The 24,497-nt window shown below is 44.5% G+C and overlaps 2 non-coding genes and 1 pseudogene across 2 annotated transcripts; 2 read left to right on the forward strand and 1 right to left on the reverse strand.

Annotated features, from left to right (window-relative positions):
• Positions 1-3,880: 3,880 nt before the first annotated feature.
• On the forward strand, positions 3,881-3,953 carry TRNAV-AAC (transfer RNA valine (anticodon AAC)). Its single transcript has one exon. It is a non-coding gene; the product is annotated as a tRNA-Val (tRNA).
• Positions 3,954-6,505: 2,552 nt separating this feature from the next.
• Positions 6,506-9,393, forward strand: LOC142441980 (mitochondrial import receptor subunit TOM40 homolog pseudogene; annotated as a pseudogene).
• Positions 9,394-11,607: 2,214 nt separating this feature from the next.
• Positions 11,608-11,681, reverse strand: TRNAI-AAU (transfer RNA isoleucine (anticodon AAU)). The gene has a single exon. It is a non-coding gene; the product is annotated as a tRNA-Ile (tRNA).
• Positions 11,682-24,497: the final 12,816 nt, after the last annotated feature.

Below are 24,497 nucleotides of genomic sequence, written 5' to 3' on the forward strand. Positions count from 1 at the left end.
GGGCGTCTCCCAGGGACCTTCCGGTCCGGAGAGGGAGCCCCAAGCCCTGAGCCGTGACCAGCTGGACTAGGTGCTAGACTGGGCTTCATCCTGGAGGAGGAGGGAGATGCCTCTCAGGGAATGTTGCTCCCAGGACGAAACCAAAAAGCTCCAGAACACCTTCAACCGAGAAAGACCTAACGGAGGAGTGAAACTCCTTTCTGCTGGATATAGAGGTTTCCTTTCTTTTTGTGCCAGTGTGGATAAGGAAAATGCGAAAGTATAAACTTAGGATGGGAATAAAGAATGATAGTTAAACCCACTGCCACCGATTCTTCCCGAGACTTTAATTATGTGCCGCAAGAGCCCATGGAGGGGGTCTTTGGCGCCAACCAACGACGTGCAGTGAGCACCTGCAAGCCTAACCAATTGCGCCACAAGGACTTTTTAAAAAAAATTGAATTGTAATTTAAATTATTAAAGGGAAATATTCTTTAGAAGAGAAGGGTGAGGAGTCAGCAAGCTTACTACTTCTGTAAAATGTAAAAAGCAAGAGCACGTGGGTGGCCGGTTATCTCAGATGGACTTTGGGCCTCTACTCAAGGCCTGCCAAAAAACAAGAATGCGTTGTTCTAATAACTTGCCACTCTTTGATATTCACTTTCCCAACACAATCGCTGAGGACAAAATGGGTCCATAAGCAAATGTGATGAATAATGTAGATGCTGCCTGTCTATCAAAAGATATAGTGCCCAGGGTCTTAAAGGCCTGAAGTAAAACAAGCGGCCATCTAGCAGGGAAGCAACAAAGCCCACATGAAAGAAGCAAACTTGTCTGTGTGATCATGAGGCATCCACAGGAACAGGTATTCAACTATATTTGAAAAATTATATCGATGTGAACGAGGGCGGAGTCACACGGAGACTCAAAGCCCATATGTAGACAAGTGGACATTCCCCTACAAAGGATCACAAGGAAGGGATAATTCAAGCAGGCTCAGTATAGCACCCATGGAATAAACAACATTCCTCTAGTTCCTGAATGCTTTCCCTCCTCCCAACCCCCTCCCTACCTCTCACTATCATGACCCAGATCTACCTTAAAAACCCAGCTAGACCGGATTATATACACTGGTACAGATAAGAGCTCTTGACACATAGAATCCAGGACAGATAAACCCCTCAGGAACAGTAGTGAGAGAAGTGATACCATGAGGGGAGAGGGGCGAGGGGGGCAGAGGAGAAAGGGGAACCAATTACAAGGTTGGATATATAGCCACACACCCCCAGGGGAAGAAATAACAGAAATGTGGGTGAAGAGAGGCAACAGATGGTGTAATATATGAAATAACAATAATAATATATAATTGATGAAAGAGTCATGAGGATAGGATGTTGGGGAAGGGAGGGGAAAAAGAGAAGCTGATATCAAGGGCTCAAGTAGAAAGAAAATGCTTTGGAAATGATGATGGTAACTTATGTAAAAGTGTGCTTAATACAATTGAATGATGGATTAATTTAAGATTTGTAAGAGCCCCCCAATAAAATGATTAATTAAAAAAACCACCAAGAGCAATACACCCCCTCCTTTATTCCTATAGGCTGAACCTGTAGGTCATGACCCCTTTGAGTCCAATGACCCTTTCACAGGAGTAACCTAAGACCATGGGAAAACACATATTTCTGATGGTTTTAGGAACCAAGACAGCGCTCCTCTATCCATCTCCAGGCGGGTCCACCCACATGCAGATACGCCCAATTAAGAGCTCTGGCATGAAGAAAATTACCCATACTACACCATGCTTCAACTCAAAATTTCATTTCTTTGTCATTATAAATAAATATTTAATAATCTATAATTACATATTGTTTTGTGATGAATCACTATGCTTTATTCATGTTCAATTTGTAGCAATGAAAATACATCCTGCCTATCAGATATTTACATGACAATTCTTAACAGCAGCAAAATTAAAGTTAAGAAGTAGCAACAAAAATCATTTTATGGTTGGTTGTCACCACAACATGAGGAATTGTATGAAAGGGTCACGGCATTAGGAAGGTTGAGAACCACTGCTATTGGAGAACCCTGTGGTATTTATGTCTTTGGCATGTTGGACATGTTATCAAGAGTGACTAGTGAAAGAGAGGATCAGCGAAAAAGAGGAAGGCGCACAAGGAGATGGCTGACACATAGCCAAGGTCTCCCACACAGCAGCAATCGTGAGGATGGCCCACGGTCATCGTGTAGTCTTTCCTTCTGTTGTACATAGAAGGATTGAGAGTTGGAACCTTCTCTGAGGCCCCTAAACCACAACAACTCACGAAGTTTGATCAGACTGTCTTTTAGTTGCCAGGAGAAGGAGACAGAATTTGACCTTTCTCAGAGGCCAGAAGTCTCCCTCTCCTTAGAGCTCTCTAGTATTTGGGATCAAGCATCTTTTCCGCGCTGAACACTATCACCAGGACTCAGGTTTCGAAGACACCAAACTCACAGCCATCGAGTCGATTCCAATACACAGTGACTCTACGGGACAAGGGGAACTGTGCACCGGTTGGGTCTCCAACTACAACCCTTGATGGAGTAGACAGCCCATCTTTCAGTCCAGTACAACACCGATGAAACATACAACTTTGATGCTTCCTCTCCCCCACTATCATGACCCCAATTCTACCTTACAAATGTGGTTAGAACAGAATACGTACATGGGTACAGATAAAAGCTGGAAACAAGGGAATCCAGGACAGATAATCCGCTCGGCACTAATAATGAGAGTAATGGCAATAGGAGAGTAAGGGGAAGGTTGGGGGAGAAAGAGGGCACCGAACACAATGATCTATTCTATATAGTACCCCTCCCGTGGGGGAAAAACAGAAAAGTGGGTGAAGGGAGACATCGGTCAGTGTAAGACATGGGAAAATAATCATAATTATAAATTATCAAGGGTTTATGAGGGAGGGAGGGAAGAGGAGGGGAGAGAGGGTAAAAATGAGGAGCTGATGTCAAGGAATCAAGTAGAAAGAACATGTTTTGAAAATGATAGCACAAATGCACAAACGTGCTTGACACAATGGATGGATGGATTGTGATAAGACAAATACTATGATTTTAAAAGAAAGAAAGAAAGAAAGCCTCTTTCTCCCACAAAGCTGCTGCTGGTTTCACACTGCAGATTTGCCTTTAGTTGCTAAGCCAGCAGCATTCATCCTTAGAAAAGCTTCATTTAAAACCGAGTGGAAGGTAGATCGTTCCTGTTCCCCCGGGTAAGGACGGTGATTACTACAGCTGAAAGGGGCTAAGTAACTGAGAAGAGTCACCTTCCTTCTAGAAAATATTTCAAAGGTGATCGGACCCCAGTGTAGTCGTTCCAGAGCGGAAAGCATGAGTGATCAAGAAGTGCATTTGAAGTCGAATAGACTCAGTCGCCACAGATAGCACTTTGGCAAAGCCCCTACCACTCCCAGCCCCCTCGCTTGACAGACAGCTGGCCACAGCCTGACAGCCACACTCTCTGTCCTCGGTCCCTCCTGTCATTGCCGGGGCACCACAGCGCAGACGGCTCCTTAGCTGAGCCCGTTCGTCCCGGTTCCTAAAGGACCCTGCTCAGTCGTCTGGAGATGAAGCTCAGAGTGTGTTACGTGGACAGCGACCCCACGGGGTCTGGAACATATGGAAAACTCCCTGAGAGTTAGCCAAGATTTTCCTGTCTGGTATTTCTGGAGGAATCGGGGCTCTGAGAGAAACACGCAATCCATGGCTTTCCGGGTTGAGTACTGTCGATTTTAAGCACCTCCAAACATAAAGAAAAGTAAACAGAAAGTATCTGCTCAATCACGAAAATAGCATAAAGGACAAGTATGCGATGAACCAATGAAAATTAGGAAAATAGTCCAGCAGGCAGGTTTCCGTAGTGTAGTGGTTATCACGTTCGCCTAACACGCGAAAGATCCCCGGTTCGAGACCGGGCGGAAACAAGCTAGGCCTCCCGATTTTATTTCTGAAACTCTATTGGAACATTCTTGCATTGCAACCAAGCCTTTGGGTGGGCGTGCTTTGCAGGTCCAGACTGAAATCACAAAAATTTCACAAGAGGATAAAGTCTTCATCACCTCAGGCTGGTGGTCAACCCTCGCTTTTCCGTGGAGTTTAAGAAGGACCTGCCCGTGGGGCAAAGATACCTCTGTGCAGACAGGGGATACGGAGTGGATGGCCCATAGATCAGCGCAGTCAGCAGCCTGCAAAGACCACCCAGCAGCCATGGTAATGTTGGCAGAGTGAGCACAGTGGAGGGAGTAGTAGGAGTAGATCAATCAAGTGGAGGCTCCTCTAGGCTTGCGTTCCTTCTTTCTTTCTTTCTTTCTTTCTTTCTTTCTTTCTTTCTTTCTTTCTTTCTTTCTTTCTTTCTTTCTTTCTTTCTTTACAGTTTTATGGACACCTCCCACACAGACTACATAATTTAATAGTTTGATCATTCCAAGAAGTTTTGTACAATCGGTGTCACTATCCATTTTAGAATATTTTCTTCTCCCTTGTATTCATTATCAGTGTAATTTTTAAATCAATGTGGCAAATATATATACAACAAAGCAGCATCCAGTTCAATACTGACGGCATGTATGATTCAGTGCTATTTTTAAAGCACTGGGTTCAATAGGATTTAACTCAGTAGTCTCAGGGCTGTGAGCAGTGAGGTAATTCCATGTGTCTAACGTTTTCTAAAATATCTCTCTGCCGAGACTTTTTCTTAATTAAAAAAATGAAAGAGAGAGGATTAAAAGCTGAGAGATCTGCTGAGTCTCTTTGCTCTTGCTACTTCAGCACACACGTATGGCTTGAGGCAGATGATGGCAGTCCAGGCAGTGAGAGATAGACTCTGGATGTCCTTTGAAGATAGAGATGGACTAAACACCTAGCAACCTGGATGAGAGAGATAAGAGAGTGAAATCCATGATGGCTTTTCATTTTATTAACTAAAAAAAAAAAAGGAACGAATTGCCATCAGTTGAAATGGTGAAACTGGGTATTGCTAAGAGAAAAACTGAGGATTCTATCCTGTACATGGTACCTTTTCGAAGCCTTGTCTAGAACACTCCAGTTATAATGCCATGGAGAGAAGGAGTTGTATCTCCAAATCTGGAGTTGAATAGAGTGACCTAGGCTGCTTTCATGAATTGAATTGTGTTTGGCAGCTATGTAATGATGGACCTATCCCCCACAATGTGAGCTGATATATGACAGTAAATTAAAAATATATATGGCTATAAAATCACAAACACCTTTATTAAACAAAAATAACAAAACATCAAAGGTCTTATTCTTGACATATCCTCCTTTTAGGCCTAAACACCCCTGAAAGTGGGTTTTCCATCCTGTGACCTTCCTTAAAGAATTTTATGTTCCTCAATTTATGCTACATCAAAACAATTGTCTTAGCATCTTTGGCAATGGAATTCATGTTACTTTTAAGTGCTCTCTGAGTATTTTGAACACAAAAGAAGTCTGAAAGGGAAGATATGGGCTGTGGATTCATGGGGTAAGGTTCCAAAGGGAAATTCATGTAGGGCAGTCCTTGCTGCCTTCAAAAATGAGCAGGTGCACTGTCGAAATGAGAAAGAAAAAATACCTGGCTCACCTTTCCTGGACGTTTTTTTCCACCTATGTAGCTTTCAATTTTCTGAAAACATAATCATAATAAGCCCCACTGATCATCATGTACCTGTCTAAAAAAAATGTATCGATAAGGCTCTTTGGGCCCACCCCAGACCAGTTGTCCTGATCATTTGAGCTGAAATCTGTGCCTTGACTTTTTTTTCCTCTTCCTTTAGTTTAACTGGCTCAGAAAATTCCCTAAGAAGCCACTGCTTTCATTTGACCTTTTAAAAATTTATTGAAGGCAGCCGAATGCACTCAAATCAAGTGAATCACTGAGAACTTCTCTGCAGCACTCGCTACTCACAGACATGCTTAAACACATTTTGTTGGGAATCATCTGTGCATGTATAAGCTGGACCCCTAGTAACATTTTTTAATACTTTGTCAAATAATTATCCTGCATGTGTGATGGTTTTTAATCCTGAGGCAAAATGGTGATGGCATTGGTTTTTGTGACATAGAGGTTGCAAATTGAGTTGCTAACTGAAAGGTCGGCAGTTCTAAACCATGAGCTACCATAAGAGAAAAGATGAGGCTTTCTATTCCCATGGAGTTATGTGGAAATAGAACTATGTGCATATATGTATAGGTTTAGTATTAAGGTAGCAGATGGACATTGGGCCTCCACTCAAGTACTCCCTCAATGCAAGAATATTTTGCTCTACTAATTGGCATTTCACAATGCCCACCTTTCTGACACAATCACTGAAGACAAAACGGTGCTTAAGCAGATGTGGAGAAGAAAGCTGTTGGTGCCCAGATATCAAAAGATATAGCATCAGGTCTTAAAGGCTTGAAGGTAAACAAGCAAGCGCCTAGTTCAGGAGCAACAAAGCCCACATGGAAAAAGCACACCAGCCTGCGTGATCTCGAGATGCCAAAGGTATCCGTTTTCAGGTATCAAAGAACTAAAAATCATATCACTGTGTGCTCACCTCCCCGATAAGATCGCTGAAGACAAATGGGTGAATAAGCAAATGTGGTGAAGACAGCTGATTGTGCCCAGCCATGAAAAGATAGAGCATCTGGGGTCTTAAAGGCTTGAAGGTAAACAAGTGGCCCATCCAGCTAAGAAGCAACAAAGTCCACATAGAAGAAGCACAGCAGGCTGTGTGATCACCAGGTGTTGAATAGATTAGATATCAGGCATCATCAGAACAAAAATTATATCATTGTGGATAAAGGGGAGTGCAGAGGGGAAACCCAAACCCCATATGTAGGCAATTGGAAACCTCCTTAGAGAAGGGTCTCAGGGAGGAGAGGAGCCAGTCAGAGTGCAGTGTAGCAACGATGACACATACAACTTTCCTCTAGCTCCGAAATGCTGCTTCCACCCCCCTCCCAACTATTATGATCCCAAGGCTACCTTACAAATCTGACTAGACCAGAGGATGCACACTGGTACAGATAGGAACTAGAAACACAGGGAATACTGGGCTGATGATACCTACAGGACCAGTGGTGAGAGGGGCGATACTGGAGAGGGTGGTGGGAGGGTGGGGTGGAAAGGGGGAACCAATTACAAGGATCTCCATATAACCTACTCCCTGGGCGACAGACAAGAGAAAAGTGGGTGAAGGGAGACATTGGACTGTGTAAGATATGACAAAATAATAATTTATAAATTATGAAGGGTTCATGAGGGAGGAAGCAGTGGGAAAAAATGAGGAGCTGAGGTCAGGGGCTTAAGTAGAGACCAAATGTTTTGAGAATGATAAAGGAACGAATGTCCAAATGTGCTTTACACAATCGATGCATGTTCGTATTGTGATAAGAGTTGTATAAGCACCCAATAAAATGATTAAAAATAAAAAGGGGCACAGTCTTGAAAATTCACAAGGGGCGAGTTCCAGGAATTGAACTAGACGTGTGAATAAGGCAGAATTAAGATATGTCTGTTAAAAAAAACAAAAAAAGATATGTCTGTTATGTCAATGAGGCCGGATTTGAGTGGGATACAATACCTCTTCTCAACTCACAGCCCTCATGTAAGGGAAGTATTTCTGGGGTGTGGCCTGCATCACCTTTTCTCATAAGAGATGAAAGGAGAGAGCAGTGAGCAGAGCGACAGAGAGAGAGAGAGAGAGAGAGAGAGAGAGAGAGACCTCGGTACTACACAAAGCAGAAGAGAAGGAGCTAGAGGCTGGTATGGTCTTTAGAGCCTGGGTGACTGTGATCCCGGAGAGGATTGATGCCAAGATGTATAGTGGTTTTCGAAGGACACCAGGCCTACAGATGCTGCCAAGTGATGACAACTTGCTCCCAGAGCTGTCACACGAGAAAGGTTTCCCCTCAGGCTAGCACCATTACAGAACAAATGTGTTTGTTCAAATCATCCATTTGTGGTGTTTCTGTAACACTACATAACTAAGACAAGTGTGGGTACAAACTTGTGTGCTGTGTGCATGTGAATTATTCCTGTCAAGTAGTTCTGCTGGGGGGAAAAGTTTTTAAAAATTAGTTCTGCTGGGCTGCTAACCACAAAGTCTGCTTCTGTACCCAGTAGCTTTGGAATCTCTGCAGGGCAGTTCTGCTCCATCTGGGAGGAGTGTTATCAGGAGATGATGATGTGACATCTCAATGGGACCCAGTGGGGTGATCAGAAAGTGGGTGTAGGAAGGCTGAGTGAGCAGATGGTATTGAGAAGGAGGAGCCCATGAGGTCAAAACACAGGAAAACAACATTTTAGAAGTTTAAAAAAATATTTTTTCAAATGTTTTAAGAAAGTGAATGTGAGGAGACGGTGACAGCAGCGGGTTGGGTTGCGAGTGGCGCATGGGGTGGGAGCGGGAGCCCAGGCTGGGAGTGGGAGCAGGCAACACGGGCAACAGTGAGAACCAGGACTAACAGTTTGGCTGGGGCTAGCTGGTCCTGGGGCGCCTGGGCCCTGACCTCTGGTCTCTGACCCCTCCTCTGTAGGCGACCATGGAGAACATGTTGGCCGCCAGCTCGCCACTTCCAAGTGAATCACACAGAATGTCTGGGGTTTTAAAAGGTGTGTCTTAAAACAAGCAGCCTCTACGTGAAGGGTCAGCCAAGTGCACATTGACGAAGCACACAAGCCTGTGTGATCCAAGGATGCACACAGACATTCCAACTACCACTTTGGGGTCACGTCCATGGGGACAAAGCAGCTGAGCCCCACCGAGGCATTCCTGGCGCTGGCGGTGTTATTCACCAGCTGGGCGCTGGCCTTCGGTCCAAGATGGCCATCCAGACCCAGCAGTCCAAGTTCGTGAACTGGCAGGTGGGTGGGGAGTACTGGGGCTCCGACTTCACAGCAGCCGTCACCCTGGGGAACCTCGGTGTCCTGGTGGGCTCAGGATTCCTCATGGCCCACTACTTCCAGAGCTTCACGCCGTGTCGGGCCCTGGGCAGAGAGCTGGTTACCACCAGCGACCTGGCAAGGTAGGCATAGTCATGTATCTAGCAGGGAAATACACGTTGGACAACTGGCTGGTGACAGTGACAATGACCAGGCTGGCATGCATGCGACATACTCCCACAAAGCCAGTGACCAGCTGAAGGCAGGGGTGGGGTTTGAGGCCAGCACACAGATGCAGGACACCAGTGTCTCCTTTGGCTAACAGCTGGACCTGCCCAAGGCACCTCCTCCTCAAAGGTTCCATGGAGAGCAACTGGATCATGAGCGTCTCCCTGGAGAAGAAGCTGCCGCCACTACCCGTGACCCTGGCATTGGGGTCCTTCTTGAATCACCACAAAAACAAGTTCCAGTAGGGCTTTGGCCTCACCATTGGCTGAGCCTCACCCTGTGGCCACCCTCTTTCCCTCCCTCCATCAACCCCAGCCTCCCTCCCCTTCCTTTCCCTGCTTCTTCAGGGGACCAGGAGCATCAGGAAGGATGGCGACCCTCACTCCAGCAGCTGAAGAGGGGTTTGTGCAGCTAAGGGGTGCCACAGGATCCTGAGCACCAGAGCTGTGTTCTCAGTGGCCTGGGGGGGCCCAGAAGGGATTCTGGAATCCAGGGGCCACTTGGCGTTTTGAGCATCAACTGGCAGGGGTGGCCAGACACCTCAGGGAGAGAGGAGTGTTCGGGTGTCCCCAACTCCCAGGAGTCCAGGGCCAGGTCCCCCTTTTGGGGCGGTAAGCAGAAGCGTCCCTGGACCACAGCCTAGCCTCCCCCTTTTCCCACATCCTCAGTATAAATAATGTTTCTAAGTTATGGAAGAACCGGGAAATTTTATAGAAAAAAAGAAAAAACAACAAAAAACAGACATTGAGAAAACAACAACAACAACAAAAGAAAGTGAATGTGTTTACTGATCTGGAGATGTTGTTTTCTTTTCTTTTCTTTTTTAGTGCTGTTGTGACAGAAACATCACCAATAGGTGGCTGTGTGTGTGTGTGTGTGTGTGTGTGTGTGTGTTTAGGAGCGCTTTCTACAGCCCCCAAACCAAACCCCTTGCATCAAATAGGCCAGAGCAGAATGGCCTCTGTGGGTTTCTGAGACTGCGCTCCTCACAGGAGCAGAAAGCCTCATCTTTCAGCCAAGGAGCAGCTGGCAGGATCCAACTGCTGACCTTGTGCTTAGTCGCCCATGCTCCTTTCTCAGTCCCCAGAATTGCTGGCTGCCTGATGTTCCTCACGTTTGCCTTCCCAGTTGATGCCCCTGTGCTCTGTTCTTTTTATATCTCAAAATGATGAACTGGAGCACATCCTTCATGGACACAGACTCCTCACCATCACAAAGTCCATCTCTCAGGGGGGATTGCAATCACCAGCATGTTGTTGGTAAGTAGCTTCCAGCCAGTTCCACCTCACAGCGACTTACAGGGCTTTAGCGTCCCATAAAGCGTGTTGGCGCAATTCAATCAGTTACGGAAATCGGGGATAAATTCTTAACAAATTAATAAAAGGTCATTGGTGATCAAGACAGGAAGTTTCCAAGAAGTGGCAGTGTCAAAAAAGCAAAACAAACAAACAGAACCCAAAAAAACAAAACAAAAAAACCGAATGTAGTGGATTAAAAGAGCAGGAGGAGAGAAACTAGAGCTAGTTAAACCTAGATAAATTAATAAGGAGATTTCATAATAAAGTAATCTGAGAAATAGAGGACAGTAAGTAAAAGAAAATATTGATAAAGAGAAACTGGTTTGAGCTAGGAGAAAATGCATATTTGACTGTACATAAGAATAACATGAGAACTAGAGAGTGTTCACGCATGGACTCCACAAATATTTATGTTGCTCTGACTTTGGCTCCATGCCAGGTCCTGGGGATCCAGAGAAGGGCCCTGGGGGATGGGGGATGGAGCGGGGAGGATTCTGTTGTCATGGACAGCAATGACAGTGGCAGCCAACGGGTAGTTTTGTGCTTGTGCGTTTTGCTTGTTCAAGGGAAAGATGCCCAGCTTATGAATGTGATTATTGTAACACTTAGAAATTCCAGTCTCACAGCTAGGAGAGGACTGCGGGAGGGATGTGGATGTAATAGGGGAGAGAGAGTCCCTATCAGCTAGTGGCCATCAGATGAACACCCCCTCTCTTAGCCCGGTTTTCTTCACTAAACTTTCTGTTTTCAGGTTCTGTGTTACTTGCTCCAACTAGTTGTTCTCTCCCCGGCTGCTGCTTTCCTGTTAGGAGAGAGGACAAAACTTGTGTATGGGTCTCTAGTGGGGTTATAGGAAAAGTCTAAACATTTAATCCAAGTTTTGTTTTGTTTTTTTAATCATTTTATTGGGGGCTCATAGAATTCTTATCACAATCAATCCATGCATCCATTGTGTCAACCACATTTGCACAGGTTGCCATCATCTTTCTCAAAACATTTGCTTTCTACTTGTGCCCTTGGTATCAGCTCCTCATTTTCCTCTTCATTCCCCACGGCCCCTACTTCACAGACTAATGATTATTTATAAATTATTAATATTTTTGTCATTTAATCCCAACTTGAAGTCCCATGAGGGTTAGCCTCAAATTACAGGTAAATGAGCAATGACGGAAAAAAGAAAAGAGTTGGCCCGTACGGGGATCGAACCCGCGACCTTGGCGTTATTAGCACCACGCTCTAACCAACTGAGCTAACCGGCCATCCACGTGCCCCTTCGTTTTACATATTACAGAAGTAGTAAGCTCTCTGACTGACTTCTCCTGTTTTAAAGAATACGTCCTTTTAATAATTTAAATTATCATTCGATTTAACAAAAAAAGTCCTCGTGGCGCAATGGGATAGGCTTGCAGCTGCTCACTGCACGTCGGCGGTTGGCAGCCAGGAGTCCGCTCCAAGGGGCTCTGATGGCACAGATTGAAAATCTCGGGAACAATCGGTGGCAGTGGGTTTGTGTAACTAACACTCTTTTTTTCCTGCTTAAGTTCATACTTTCGCTTTCCCTGTTCCGCACTCGCCCAAAAAGAAAGGAAACCTCTACGTGACCCAGAAAGGAGCTTCGCTCCTCCGTTAGGTCTTTCTCCTTTCTCGGTTGAAGGCCTCCTGGAGCTCGTCGGTAGCAACATTCCCTGAGAGCAACATTCCCTGAGAGTCGTCTTCCTCCTCCAGGATGAAGCCCCGTCTAGCATCTCGTCCAGCTGGCCCCGGCTCAGGGCGTGGGGCTCCCTCTCCAGACCCGGAGGTCCCTGGGAGACGCCCTTCTCAGCCCTGGGTGCGAATGCCCGGTGGGTGGCAGAGACCCCTGTTGGTCCATGTGGTTATTTTAATGAGCAAATAACTGCTCTTTTCCTTTTTCCTTTCCCGGAATTTTCCCGACTGTGTCGTCTCCTTCTTTGCTCTTCTGGTCCCGCAGTTTCCCGGCAGGGAGGGTTGTCCAATGATTAATTTCACGATGGAAGAGCTCACACAGAAGGTCACGCTTGTGGATGATTGAATCTTAGAAAAATAAGCCAAAATAATAATAATTTATGAATTATGAAGGCTTCATGACGGCGGGGGTGTGGGGACGGAGAGAGAAATACAGGAGCTTATAGTAGGGGCTCAAGTAGAAGCCAGGTGTTTTGAGAATGATGATGGCAACAAATGTACAAATGTGCTTGACACACGGATGTATGTGTGCATTGCGATAAGAACAGTTCGAGCCCCCAATAAAATGATTTTTTTAGAAGAAGAAAAATAAGCAAGGGCTCTAGGCTTGCCTGCGCTCCTACAGATGCTTATAAATTAATCATTTAAAATAACCTTTAAATTACATTTTGAAATAATGTTTCAATAGAGATTCTCCACGGAAGACAAATGACTTACAATCACATGAAAAGACGGCTTCCGTCATCATTCATTAGAGATGTGCAACTTACACCACAATGTGCTGCCCCTCACATCTCCAAGACCAGTGGCTCTCAACCTTCCTAAAGCCCTGTGACCCTTTAATGCAGTTCCTCATGTGGTGGTGACCCCCCAACCATAACATTATTTCTGTTGCTACTTCATAACTGTAAATTTGCTACTGTTATGTATTGTCATATAAATATCTGCTATGCAGGATGTATTTCCATTATTTCAAATTGAACATAATTAAAGCATAGTGATCCAAAACAAAAGCAATATGTAATAATATACTGTAAAATGTTTATTTCTAATTAAAAGGAAGTCAAATTTTGTCTTGAAGCATGTGTAGCAGGTGTAAGTCTTGACACCGGGTACTCGTATGTGGGCGTATCTGCATGTGGGCAGACCCGCCTGGATAGAGGAGCAGATGTATCAGTTCCTAAGACCGTCTGAAAGATTATTTTCCGATGGTCTTAGATGATCCCTGTGAAAGGGTTGCTCGACCCCCGCAGGCTGAGAAACTCTGTGCTACACTGTATATAGGAGCAACAAACCGGACAAGCTGGGTTGTGGAGAAGAATTTGGTGCTCTCAGGCACTGCTGATGGAAGGTAAACGGAAGCAGCCACTTTAGAAGTTTCAGTTTCTGACAGTTTTAATGTAATGAATTGAATTGTGTCCCCAAAGTTATTTGTTGTAAATCCCAAGCCCTATAGCTGTGGTGAAATCTCATTGGGGATAGGGTTTATTGGGCTTTTAAGCAGGCCGTCTCAGTGTAACCAAAAAAACAAAGTTCACTGCCATCAAGTCGATATTGACTCACAGATTGTAACTCTCTTGCGGGCATACACAGTCTCATCTTTCTTCCCAGGAGCTGCTGGTGGTTTTGGAACTGATTTCTTGGCAGTTAGCAGCCCGATGTTTGTAGGATGTGTCATGACTCAATCACGTTCCCAAAATATTTCATTCTATTTTCAGTGGAAGCTCACGCAGCCAATGAGGGCCAACACGTCCCGTTTCACAATTTCTACCCAAATTGTTCAGTGACGTTGATTATAATTTTCACAGTGTTGACATCTCGTTATTTCAGTTCTGGTTGTTCTGGTTCCTGTCATCTCATTGCCCTGCCGCCTACCTTCTCAACTCTGCCTTAGAGCAGTGGTTCTCACCTGTGGGTTGTGGGTCATCCTTGAACTTGGCATAAGCCACTACAGCGCCAGAGCTCCTTGCGCAAACGTAGGTTTTAGAAATTGGAACATTTTTTTAAAGACAGCGTCCTGCTGCTCTGAAGCTTTCTGTGGATGCTCCCAGCTGTCCCGGGTGCCTGCGCTACTCTCCGCGGGTTTAACACCAAAGCGCTTTGCCAACCATTGCCAGGACCCAGCCACCCTCAGGGTCTTGTCCACCGCCCACCTCCGCTCAGTCCCTCCCCCTGTTCCTTCCGTTCCACCCAACCCCCCCGCCCCCCTTCAGGGTCGCAGGTGGTTTTCTGTTGTTTTTTAAAAATCTGGTAATAAATGCCCTCGTGCCAACGATGCACATGCAGCTAGGTTCTTCTGAGGTTTGTGTGGGACTGAACTTAAAAGAGAAGAAACAAGTCATCTATCTGTACAGGCTAGTGGAAATCAAAATGGTCTCAGATCAACAAGACAAAACAAACTCACTACCGTCGGCTCAATCCCGACTCCCCGCGCCTCTATGGGAGGGGTAGGCTTTGCCCAGGGGTGCAGATTATGAACCGGTGGATCATCAGCAGGAAAAGGCGGATCTCCCTTCGCCGGTTGGGCGACGGTGGTTTCGAACCGCAGCGCCGCGATGAGCCTCGCACGCGCTCGGCGCCGGGATTCCTTCCAGCACCGGCCCACGGACCGAGCCCGTGCCCACTCCGAGCACCACGCAGCTGCCTCCCCTATCTGTCGACTCCTCGACGGTCACCTTCTGCGTGAATGCGGTGCCCTAAACGGGTATGTTTTCGCTATTTGTTGTGCGCATTTTGGCTAATTTGGAGGCGGGCGGGTTATTTTTAACGCCTCTATCTGCATCATGGAGTCTGGAATGATTTCCTCTTTAGCGAGTTATGGCTCTGCGGAGCCTGAGATGGAAAAGACGTGATTCATCCCTTACGATGTCTTTCATTCACTTTATTTGCATTGTGTCATAAATTTAAAGTCGGCTCGTACGCGTCACTAGTCACTGATCCCCCTACAGCATCTGTATCAAAGAAATTGTTGGCTGCATCGACCGATGAACGGACTGGATCAATCGAAGTGCTCGCAAGGAGATAAAAATCGATTCAAGCACACATACAAATCAAGAAAGAAGGGAAATAAAACTTTAATGGAGCGTCACTCAATCACATAGACGATGTTCCAAAGGTGAAATTTTCTTTATTATAAAGGAACATAATTCTTAACGTTTACCAAAAGAAGGAAATCGGTCCATTTCATCAGAACCTACAATACTGAAAGGTCCCCTGCTACCGTGGAGAAGGACTCTGACAATGAATCAGATTGTAGGTTTAACTTCTGGCTGCCTCCTTTTCTTTCAGGAAACTAGGTAACAGACGCCTCTGGATGGAATTTGTCTGAAATGACTCTCAAAACCCACTTGACTTAGCTTTTATTTAGTTCCTGAACCCAAGAAGATGGTTTCAACATTAGGCTGTTACTCTAAGGATTGGCTGTTCTAACCCACAAGCCACGCCTAGCAAGAAACCAGAGGCTGCCTACTGCCAAGAGGATTTACAGCCTGTCCAGGGTGCCGGTGAGCGGGAATAGACTGAAGAAGGGTTTGGTTTTTAGATTACTACACAGTACAACCTTGGTTACACAATAAATCTGAATCGATGCTGAAAATACCTGTCTTCGGAAAGTTAGTTACTTTGACTCCATTTGCTATTGCTGAAAAAGAGAGTTAGCCCAAAGATCCCTTCAGAAAGAGATTTTAAAACCAATGAACTTAGGTTGACTGTGGTGACGACTGCACAATTTTCATATGTGAATTACGTGTCAATAAAGCTTGTTTTAAATCAATGAACCGCACAAAAATAGCAATACAAAATATCACTGATGTTTTCATCCTTTACTTATCCTCCACAGGGCAGGCTCCCTCCCTCTCTTAGGACTGTCCCCTGAGCGTCCCTCCTGGAGAAAAGAGAAGGGACAGCAACTGGGGAAACACTGAGCTAAGAAAGGTGAAACTGGGACTCATAGCGTCCTCGCCAAGCTCTGACTGGAGGCCACCATGGAGCAAAGCCTCCACCCCCCAGCTCCCCAGGCTCAGGGAGATTTCATGCAGTTGTTTCCTTGGGAGAACAGGGATGGAGAAGCTAATAGCATTGTCAAAGACTCCTCATCATGCTGGGCTGCAGATCAGCAGTTCAAAATCACCACCTGCTCTTTGAGACCCAGATGCGGCTTTCTTCTCTGGTCAAGAGTTACAGTCTTGGAAACTCATGGGGTCAGTTGCACACTGTCCTATCGGGTTACCAGGAGTTGGAATTGACTTGATGACAAGGAGTTTGGGTTTTATTTTTTGTTTTGTTTTTGAGACCAAAAGTTAAGCACTCAGATACGGGGTATACAGGGAAGTAGCTGGTTTTAGTATATCTCATTAAACGACTCTTTTCTTGCTGTTCTTGAAAGGGATTCCTGTAGTTTGAGGCAGAGTGGAGAATTTGGGGGACAAAAATCAAAGAGAAGGCTGGAAAAAGCACACAACCAAGAAAGAGTGTGAGCTTGCATGTATTTATTTTACAAAAGTTTATTGACACTGGACAGTGTGATCTGGGAGTGAAAAGACTGGGCCCACTGCACTCTCACCCCAAGTTTGTGACCCTCTATTGAACTGTGAGCATGTTCAAAAGGGAGGGTTGCCCAAAGAATGTGGAGCCCCCCTAAAACAGATGCTTCCTAAATGTTAGTGTGCAGGAGAATCATTGGGAGAAACTATCAAACACAAGTCTAAACGCTGGCCCTAGAGACTTTCCATTGGTTCTAAGACTCTTCTAGAAGTAATACAGATGTTGCTATTTGAAGGGAAAACAAAAATGACATCACTGCCATCAAGTCCATCCTGACTCATAGTGACCCTATAGATATCTATCTAGAGATGGTCATGTAATCTCATGGCTGTGAAAACCTGAAGTTAGGCTTCAAAGAGTGTAAGGAAGAAGCAAATTCTTGCAATGCTACTTGGAAAGAAACTATGAGAAAGTTAACATTCAACAGCATGGGGATGGTGGCAGGGAGTGAGATGGTTGTCTAAAAGTTCGTCAAAGAGGGTGAATAACCAAATGTGGTGAAGAAAGCTGATGGTGCCCAGCTATCCAAAGATATAACTGTCTGGGGTCTTAAAGACTTGAAGGTAAACAAGCAGCCATCTTGCTCAGAAGAAACAAAGCCCACATGGAAGAAGCACACCAGCCTGTGCGATCACAAAGTGTTGAAGGGATCAGGTATCAGGCATCCTCAGAACAAAAACTCTTACCATAGTGAATGAGGTAGGGAGTGTAGAGTGGAGACCCAAAGCCCATTTGTAGACCACTGGACATCCCCTTATAGAAGGATCTTGGGGAGGAGACGAGCCAGTCAGGGTGTGATGTAGCAATGATGAAAAATACAACTTTCCTCTAATTCCTAAATGCTTCCTTTCTCTCCCCCTCCCCCCCCCCACACACTGTCATGATCTGAATCCTACCTTGCAAGTCTGGCTAGACCAGAGGATGTACACTGGTGCAGATGGGAACTGGAAACACAGGGAATCCAGGGTGGATGGTCCCCTCAGGACCAGCGGTGTGAGTGGCGATACTGGGAGGGTAGAGGGAGTGTGGTTTGGAAATGGGGAACAGATTTCAAGGATCTACATGTGACCTCCTCCCTGGGGGACGGACAACAGAAAAGTGGGTGAAGGGAGACGTGGGACACAGCAAGATATGACAAAAAAACAATTGATAAATTATCAAGGGTTCATGAGGGAAGGGGGAATGGGGAGGGAGGGGAAAAAATGAGGACCTGATGCCAGGGGCTTAAGCGGAGAGCAAATGTTTTGAGAATGATAAGGGTAACGAATGTACAAATGTGCTTTACACAATTGATGTGTGTATGGATTGTGATAAGAGTTGTATGAGCCCCTAACAAAATGATTTTTTTAAAGTAGATCTCTGATGGATATTTGTGGATTTGTGTTCAGACATGTGAAAGTTTCTGGAACCATAGAAGAAATTAAGTTCTAATGTATGGTTCTGAATATACCATCCAGAGCAGCATAAAACACTTACTGCGAGGCACACACATACACAAAGCCCTTCTGTGCTGTTGGTTCCCAGAGGAAAGAAACAACAATGAATAAGAAGGCTGAGTCATTTGAGTCAGATGCATATCATAGGGAAACTTCAGAGACAACTTCCCTCAGACTTCACACCATCCTTGCAGAATGAATCTCGCCTTTTGGGGGGAATGCTTAGAGGTTCTTTGGTCCACATGTATGGTGTCACAGCCTCATGAAGGAAGCCATGACAGAAATGCATCACTTAGTTCCTTGGTCCATACACCTTACAGCTCAGTCTCTGTCTGTGGCATTTTCCTGGGCTGGAGCTCAAAGAGATAGTCTGGGGGTTCTTGCCTTTGCCAGATATCCAGGAAAATGTAGACCTCTGTCAGTGCCTCCTCAGGATGGAATGGGAAGAGTGAGTAGTGGGTGCAAAGGCATATCAGAAAAGGGAATTGTCCTTACAATGACATCATCAAAGATTTTTATACTGTCCTGTTAGTGTGATTCTTACCATTCACCGCAAATACATCTGTCTGAAATGCTTATGGAAAGTATTTATCTGAAGTGTTTAAATACCTAGAGATGAAAGCTTTAAAAATTAAGTTCATAGAAATATATTGGGGAAAATATCTCTTGACCTAGAAGACAGAAAAAGGATGTCTAAGAGAGACTTCAAAATCAAAAACAGTAAAACATTGCTCTAGTTCAAATCCTCCAAATGAAAAGTAGATTTTTTTGAAAAGACACAGGGAAAAGGAAACAGGTGGATGTGACAAAAGTGAAGATATTTGCAATGTTTACAAATGACAGGTGCTTAATTGATATCATATAGTAAGAAGGCAACAAAATCCACAATATTGGACAGAAAAATCATGGGAAATGGATAAAGAATGTGAACAGGCATTCATGAAAACCAGGATAGAGAAGACACAGAAAAGACAAGCAACTCTTTTAAGCATTTAATGTTATCATCAATCCATGAAAACACAAAATTAAATGAGATGATACTCTACCCCCATAGGATCGGCAGACTCAGGATGCCAGGGTATGGATTCCTGCAGAAGGAAAGAACTCTCAGGTCTCCTGGTGGAAGTTCATCGTGAGGGAGCCGCTGGGGAGAGCAGTCTTGTATTAATCGAGATGATCCCTACACAGTGGTCCGGAGGGCCAGCTGCTGCTCTTTCTGACCCACCCTCCCAAATCTTACAGGTGACAGATAGCAGACTATGGAAGGGTATTAAATGCAGAATTATTTGTAATCTATTAGAATAAAACTCATCATTGATACCATCATTAGAAAATAAGCTGGTAAAATGTGGCAAATTCATAATGTAGGACAGTATGCAACTGTCCAATGTAGTAAAAGATGCCCGTACGGTAATAAAACATTTCCAAACTTCTACAGAGAATCGGTGGTTTCGATAAAGCATGGGAGGTCAGAGGACACTGTCGCAGCAGCATGAGTGGTGGCAGAGCAGGACATCACACTTGCACGTGGGACAGTGAAAGTGAGAGTAGGACCCTGATTGGGACCTGCACATGGAGCTATGCAGAAGAGCTTACAAAGAGTTTTACTTCCTAGTTCTTTCATCTATTTCCTTTCACCTTCCTCCTGTCCCACTGTCTTGTGTACCCCTCCTTTGCCTCTCAGTTATTCCACTGGCTAGATGATAGCTTCGCAGCCACTCCCAGGGTTTCTACTACTCACTTCCCCTCTAGATCCCTAATTGTTGCCCTGTCTGTGACCTTGTTTGCTTAATGCTCCCTTCTGGCCCTTGCCCAGCCTCCCTCTCCTCCTCCCCCAAGACCCCACCAACCTTACTGTCCGTCCAGTGGCTTTGGGGTTTGCTTCTCGTGCCTGTCATATACAGGTAGACAAAACAGAACCAATGAATGTGAAACACCAACCAATCAACCAACAAATGAACAACAACAACAAGGAGAAAGAAACCCAAACCAAAAAACCTCTACAGGGTCCCGGTCAGTCCTCTGAAATTTTTGACAATCTCCTCATTGGTCCTGGGGGGCTTCAGTCACTGCCCCTCAGCGACTGAAATCTATTTTCAGGAGTCTTCCTGACCTAGCTCCCACTGTTGGTATGTTACTTTCCATTCTTGTTCTGCCCCACGGAGGGAGAAGCAAGAGGGGTGAGGAGGACACACCAGGCTCATTCCCTGTGTTGGGTCTCCAATATTGTCCTCTGTAGCGCTATGCTTCCCTGGGGTGACACCGTGTCTGGAGCTGTGGTTGGCCCACCGTCCTCTCTGCACTTTAGCTGCTCCCAGCAGGAACTAGTCCTCAGGACTTGGTGGGGCAGAGTGGGGGCTGGTCCCTCATTCTCGTTCTTTCATAGTTTGCTATCTTGTGGGCTGGATGGGCCGCCCCTCTCCCAACCCTAGAGCTTCAATGATGACGTTTGTAGCTCCTTTTTCTAGGGAGGGGTCAGCATAGATCGGATTGGGGTTGTCCCTCAGAATTGTATATGTCCACTTGACATGACATCATCATTTTCAAACACACACTGACTGAAGACAAAGCTCTTTCACTTTTCTGGTAAATGATTAGGCAGAGATTCAGGGTTAATCCACATGGAGACTCAAAGTAGATTTGGGGCTTCCACTGTAAAGGCAGGTTTCTGCAGACAGACTGCCCAGAAGGCAAACCCTTATTCACAGGAATTCTGAGAATCTAAATTCTAGCCTTCATGATTTTCTGTCAGGGGTCCCTACTGACTGACCCCTGGTAGGGGGCGCTGTGGGTTCACTTCCAATCACAGTGACTGCACAGAAGACTGAGACACTGCTCAGTCCTTTATCATCTTCATAATTATTGCTAGGTTTGAGCCCACCTTTGCAGCCATTGTGTCAATCCATCTCACTGACTGCCTTCTTTTTTTCTCTACTTGACCAAGCGTGACAGGGATTGGTCTCTCCTAACAACATGTCTAAAGTACACGAGTAAACCAACATCTCACCATATGGCTAATAATCTAATATTCTTAGGCAGAAGACGGTTCTATTGTTAAAAAACAAACAAACATTAAATGTCATTATTATGGATGAATTAATATTCTAAAAGTGTGAGTTGGAAGTATTCTGCTGCAGAAGATCTCCTTTAAAGGGTTAAAAAGTACAGATGTCACTGTGAAGACTCAAGTGCCCCTGACCTAAGCCATGGGTACTCAATAGCCTCACGTGCATGTGAAAGTTGGACAATGAGTAAAGAAGACCAAAGAAGAATTGACGCATTTGAACCATGGTCTTCACAGACATTGACTGTGCCATAAGCTGCCAGGAGAGTGAGCATAGCTGTCTTGGAGGAAGTACAACCAGAATGCTCCTCCAGAATCGAGCATGGTAAGACCTTAGCTACCATATTGAGAAAATGCTCTTTCAAGGGACAAGTTCTTGGAAAGAGACACGGTGCTTGGTAAAGTTGAGCATCAGAAAACAGAGGAAGAAGACTCTCCCAAAGACGGATTGAAACAATGGACTCCAGCACAGCAATAACTGGGCGAATGATGCAGGATGGTGCAGTGTGTCCTCAGACGGGACTCAATGGCACATGGAACACACACACCTGTGCATGTACTCTCACTTGGGAAAGGGGGTTTCTTTGTTGTGTTAATGAGGACATATCAGTGCAGGGCCACCACTTGTCTGTCAGTTTATCCTTCTGTGTGATACTGAGATGCTGGAACTGTGTCACTGGCATCTCAAATGCCTGGAGTTGACGGAACACCGAGGGAAATGTTGCAACAGGCGAATGAAGCAATGGTCTATACAAGAAATTTTGGAAGAGAGCAACTCACTCAGTCAACTGATGGGAAGAGATCCATTTTTGTAACTATTGCAAAGAAAGATGAACCAACAGAATGTGCGCATTGTAGATCAATATCATTGATAGTACCAGCAAGTATTTTTTGTGAAGATCATTCAATAATGGTTACAGCAACACATTGACAGGGGTCTGCCAGAGATTCAGGCCATATTCAGAAAAGGATGTAGAAAAAGGGATCTCATTGCTGATGTCAGTTGATCTTGGCTCAAGCAGAGAATGCCAGAAAGATGTCTACTTGTGTTTCATTAACTGTGCAAAGGCATGTGACTGAATAAACTGTGGGAAGTCCTGAGAAGAATGGGAATTCCAGACCACATCACTGTGCTCATCAGAACTCATATATGAGTTAAGAGGCAGTTGGGAGACTAGAACAAGGTAATACTGCATGGTTTAAAATCAGAAAAGGTGTGAGTCAAGGTTTTACCCTCTCATCATACTGTACAAACTGTATGCTGAGCAAATCCTCAGAGAAGCTGGATTATATGAAGTGTACGGTGTCAGGATTGGTGGAAGGCTCATTAACAACCTGCAATATGTTGATGACACAACCTTGCTTGCTGAAAGAGAAGAGGACTTGAAGCATTTGCTGATGAAGATCCAGGGTTGCAGCCTTCAGTATGGATTTCAACTCAATGTAAGGGAAGACCGAACTCCCCACAATTGGGCCAATAGGTAACATCATGATAAATGAAGAAGAGATTGAAGTTGTCATGGATTTTGTCTCTCTTGGATCCACAATCAATGTTCATGGAAACATCAGCCAAGAGATCAAAAGACATATTGCATTAGGTAAATCTGCATAAGACCTCTTTATAGTGTTGAAAAGCAAGGACGTTACTTTGAGGACTAAGGTGTACCTCACGCAAGCCATGGTATTTTTAGTAACATCATATGGATGTGAGAATTGGACACTGAGTAAGGAAAACCATAGAAGATTCACCGCATTTGAATTGCAGTGCTAAAAAATAATATTGAAGTTTCCTTGGACAAATTGATTTTCTGTGGAAGAAGTAAGGCCAGAGTAGTCCTTAGAGGCAGGAATGGCAAGACTTTGTCTTACATACTTTGGACATGTTGTCAGGGGAGAACAGTCCCTAGAGAAGGACATCATGTTTAGTAAAGAGGACGTGTAGTAAAAAAAAGAAGCCCTCAGTGAGATGTATTGGCCCAGTGGCTTCATCCATGGGCTCAGACATAGGAACAGTTGTGAGGATGACGCAGGACTGTGCAGTGTTTCCTTCTGTTGTGCACCGGCTCACTATGGGTCAGAAATACCTCGATGGAAACCAACAACAACTACAATATCTTGTCTTTCTTATAAACATTTTCATTAAATAATAATAATACATGAATGATGAAGGGTCCATGAGGTAGAGGGGAGTGGGGAGGGAGGGAGAAAATGAGCAGCCGATATTAAGGGCTCAAGTAGAAGGCAAATGTTTTGAGAATGATGATGGCAACAAATGTACTTATGTTCTTGACACAATGGATGTGTGCATGGATTATGATAAGAATTGTACAGCCCCCAATAAAATGATTTTAAAAAAATAAGAAATTCCATGTTTCTAAGAAAGGAAATTGGAAAATGTCAAAGATTAATTTATTCAACTATCCTATTGAGCAGTCAATGTTTACATTTGAAATTTGGAGTCAAAATATAGGTTCACAATTAAAAATATGTTATTACATCATTTTTATTAAAATGAGTGAATTACTTTATGAATTAAAATATTAAGTGGAAAAATTTTTTTCATTAAAAAAGGGGTTGGGAACACCACCAACACAGCAAAAGCATAGAAAACCCTCAATCCCATAGAAATAAGAAGATAATAAAAAACTAGAACAAATTTAAAGATAGTCAAAAGGAAAAACAAATGATAAGACCATACATTTGAGCCTAACTACATCTGCATTAATCCAATTTCCAAGGCATTCTGTCTGATGGCAAGGCTATCCAAAGCCCTGGGCAATAGTCAAAGGAGATTCACTAGAGGCTTAAAATTTATGGAATCTGAAAATAAATTTTGGGTTTTCACTGCCATTCATAATGCATAGCCTTCTCCAAACTGGATGCTCAGAATTTGAGCTGTCATACAATTCCCTCCCCTGGCCTTGGTTTTTATTATTTGCAATCCTTGGATCACACAGGCTTGTGTGCTTCATCAATGTGCATTTAGCTGACACTTCACATAGAGGCTGCTTGTTTTAAGATAAAATTTTTTCAAGCCCCAGACATTCTTCTTTCTGATAGAAGGCAACTTTTGATTTGCTAGAGCACACACATCTTCAGCAATCTCTTCATGATGGTAAGCATCAAGTAGGGTCTGATGTGTTTGTCTTTGTCTTGTCTTTTTCTATTTATGGGCGCATAAGTGAATGTGATGAACAAAGCAGATGCTGCCTGTTTATCAAAAGATATAGTGTCCAGGGTCTTAACGGCTTGAAGTTATACACGTGGTCATCTAGCAAGGAAGCAACAAAGCCCACATGGAAGAAGCGAACCAGCCTGTGTGATCATGA

This window comes from Tenrec ecaudatus, chromosome 1 (assembly GCF_050624435.1).
Source record: "Tenrec ecaudatus isolate mTenEca1 chromosome 1, mTenEca1.hap1, whole genome shotgun sequence".
Classification (NCBI taxonomy): Eukaryota; Metazoa; Chordata; class Mammalia; order Afrosoricida; family Tenrecidae; genus Tenrec; species Tenrec ecaudatus.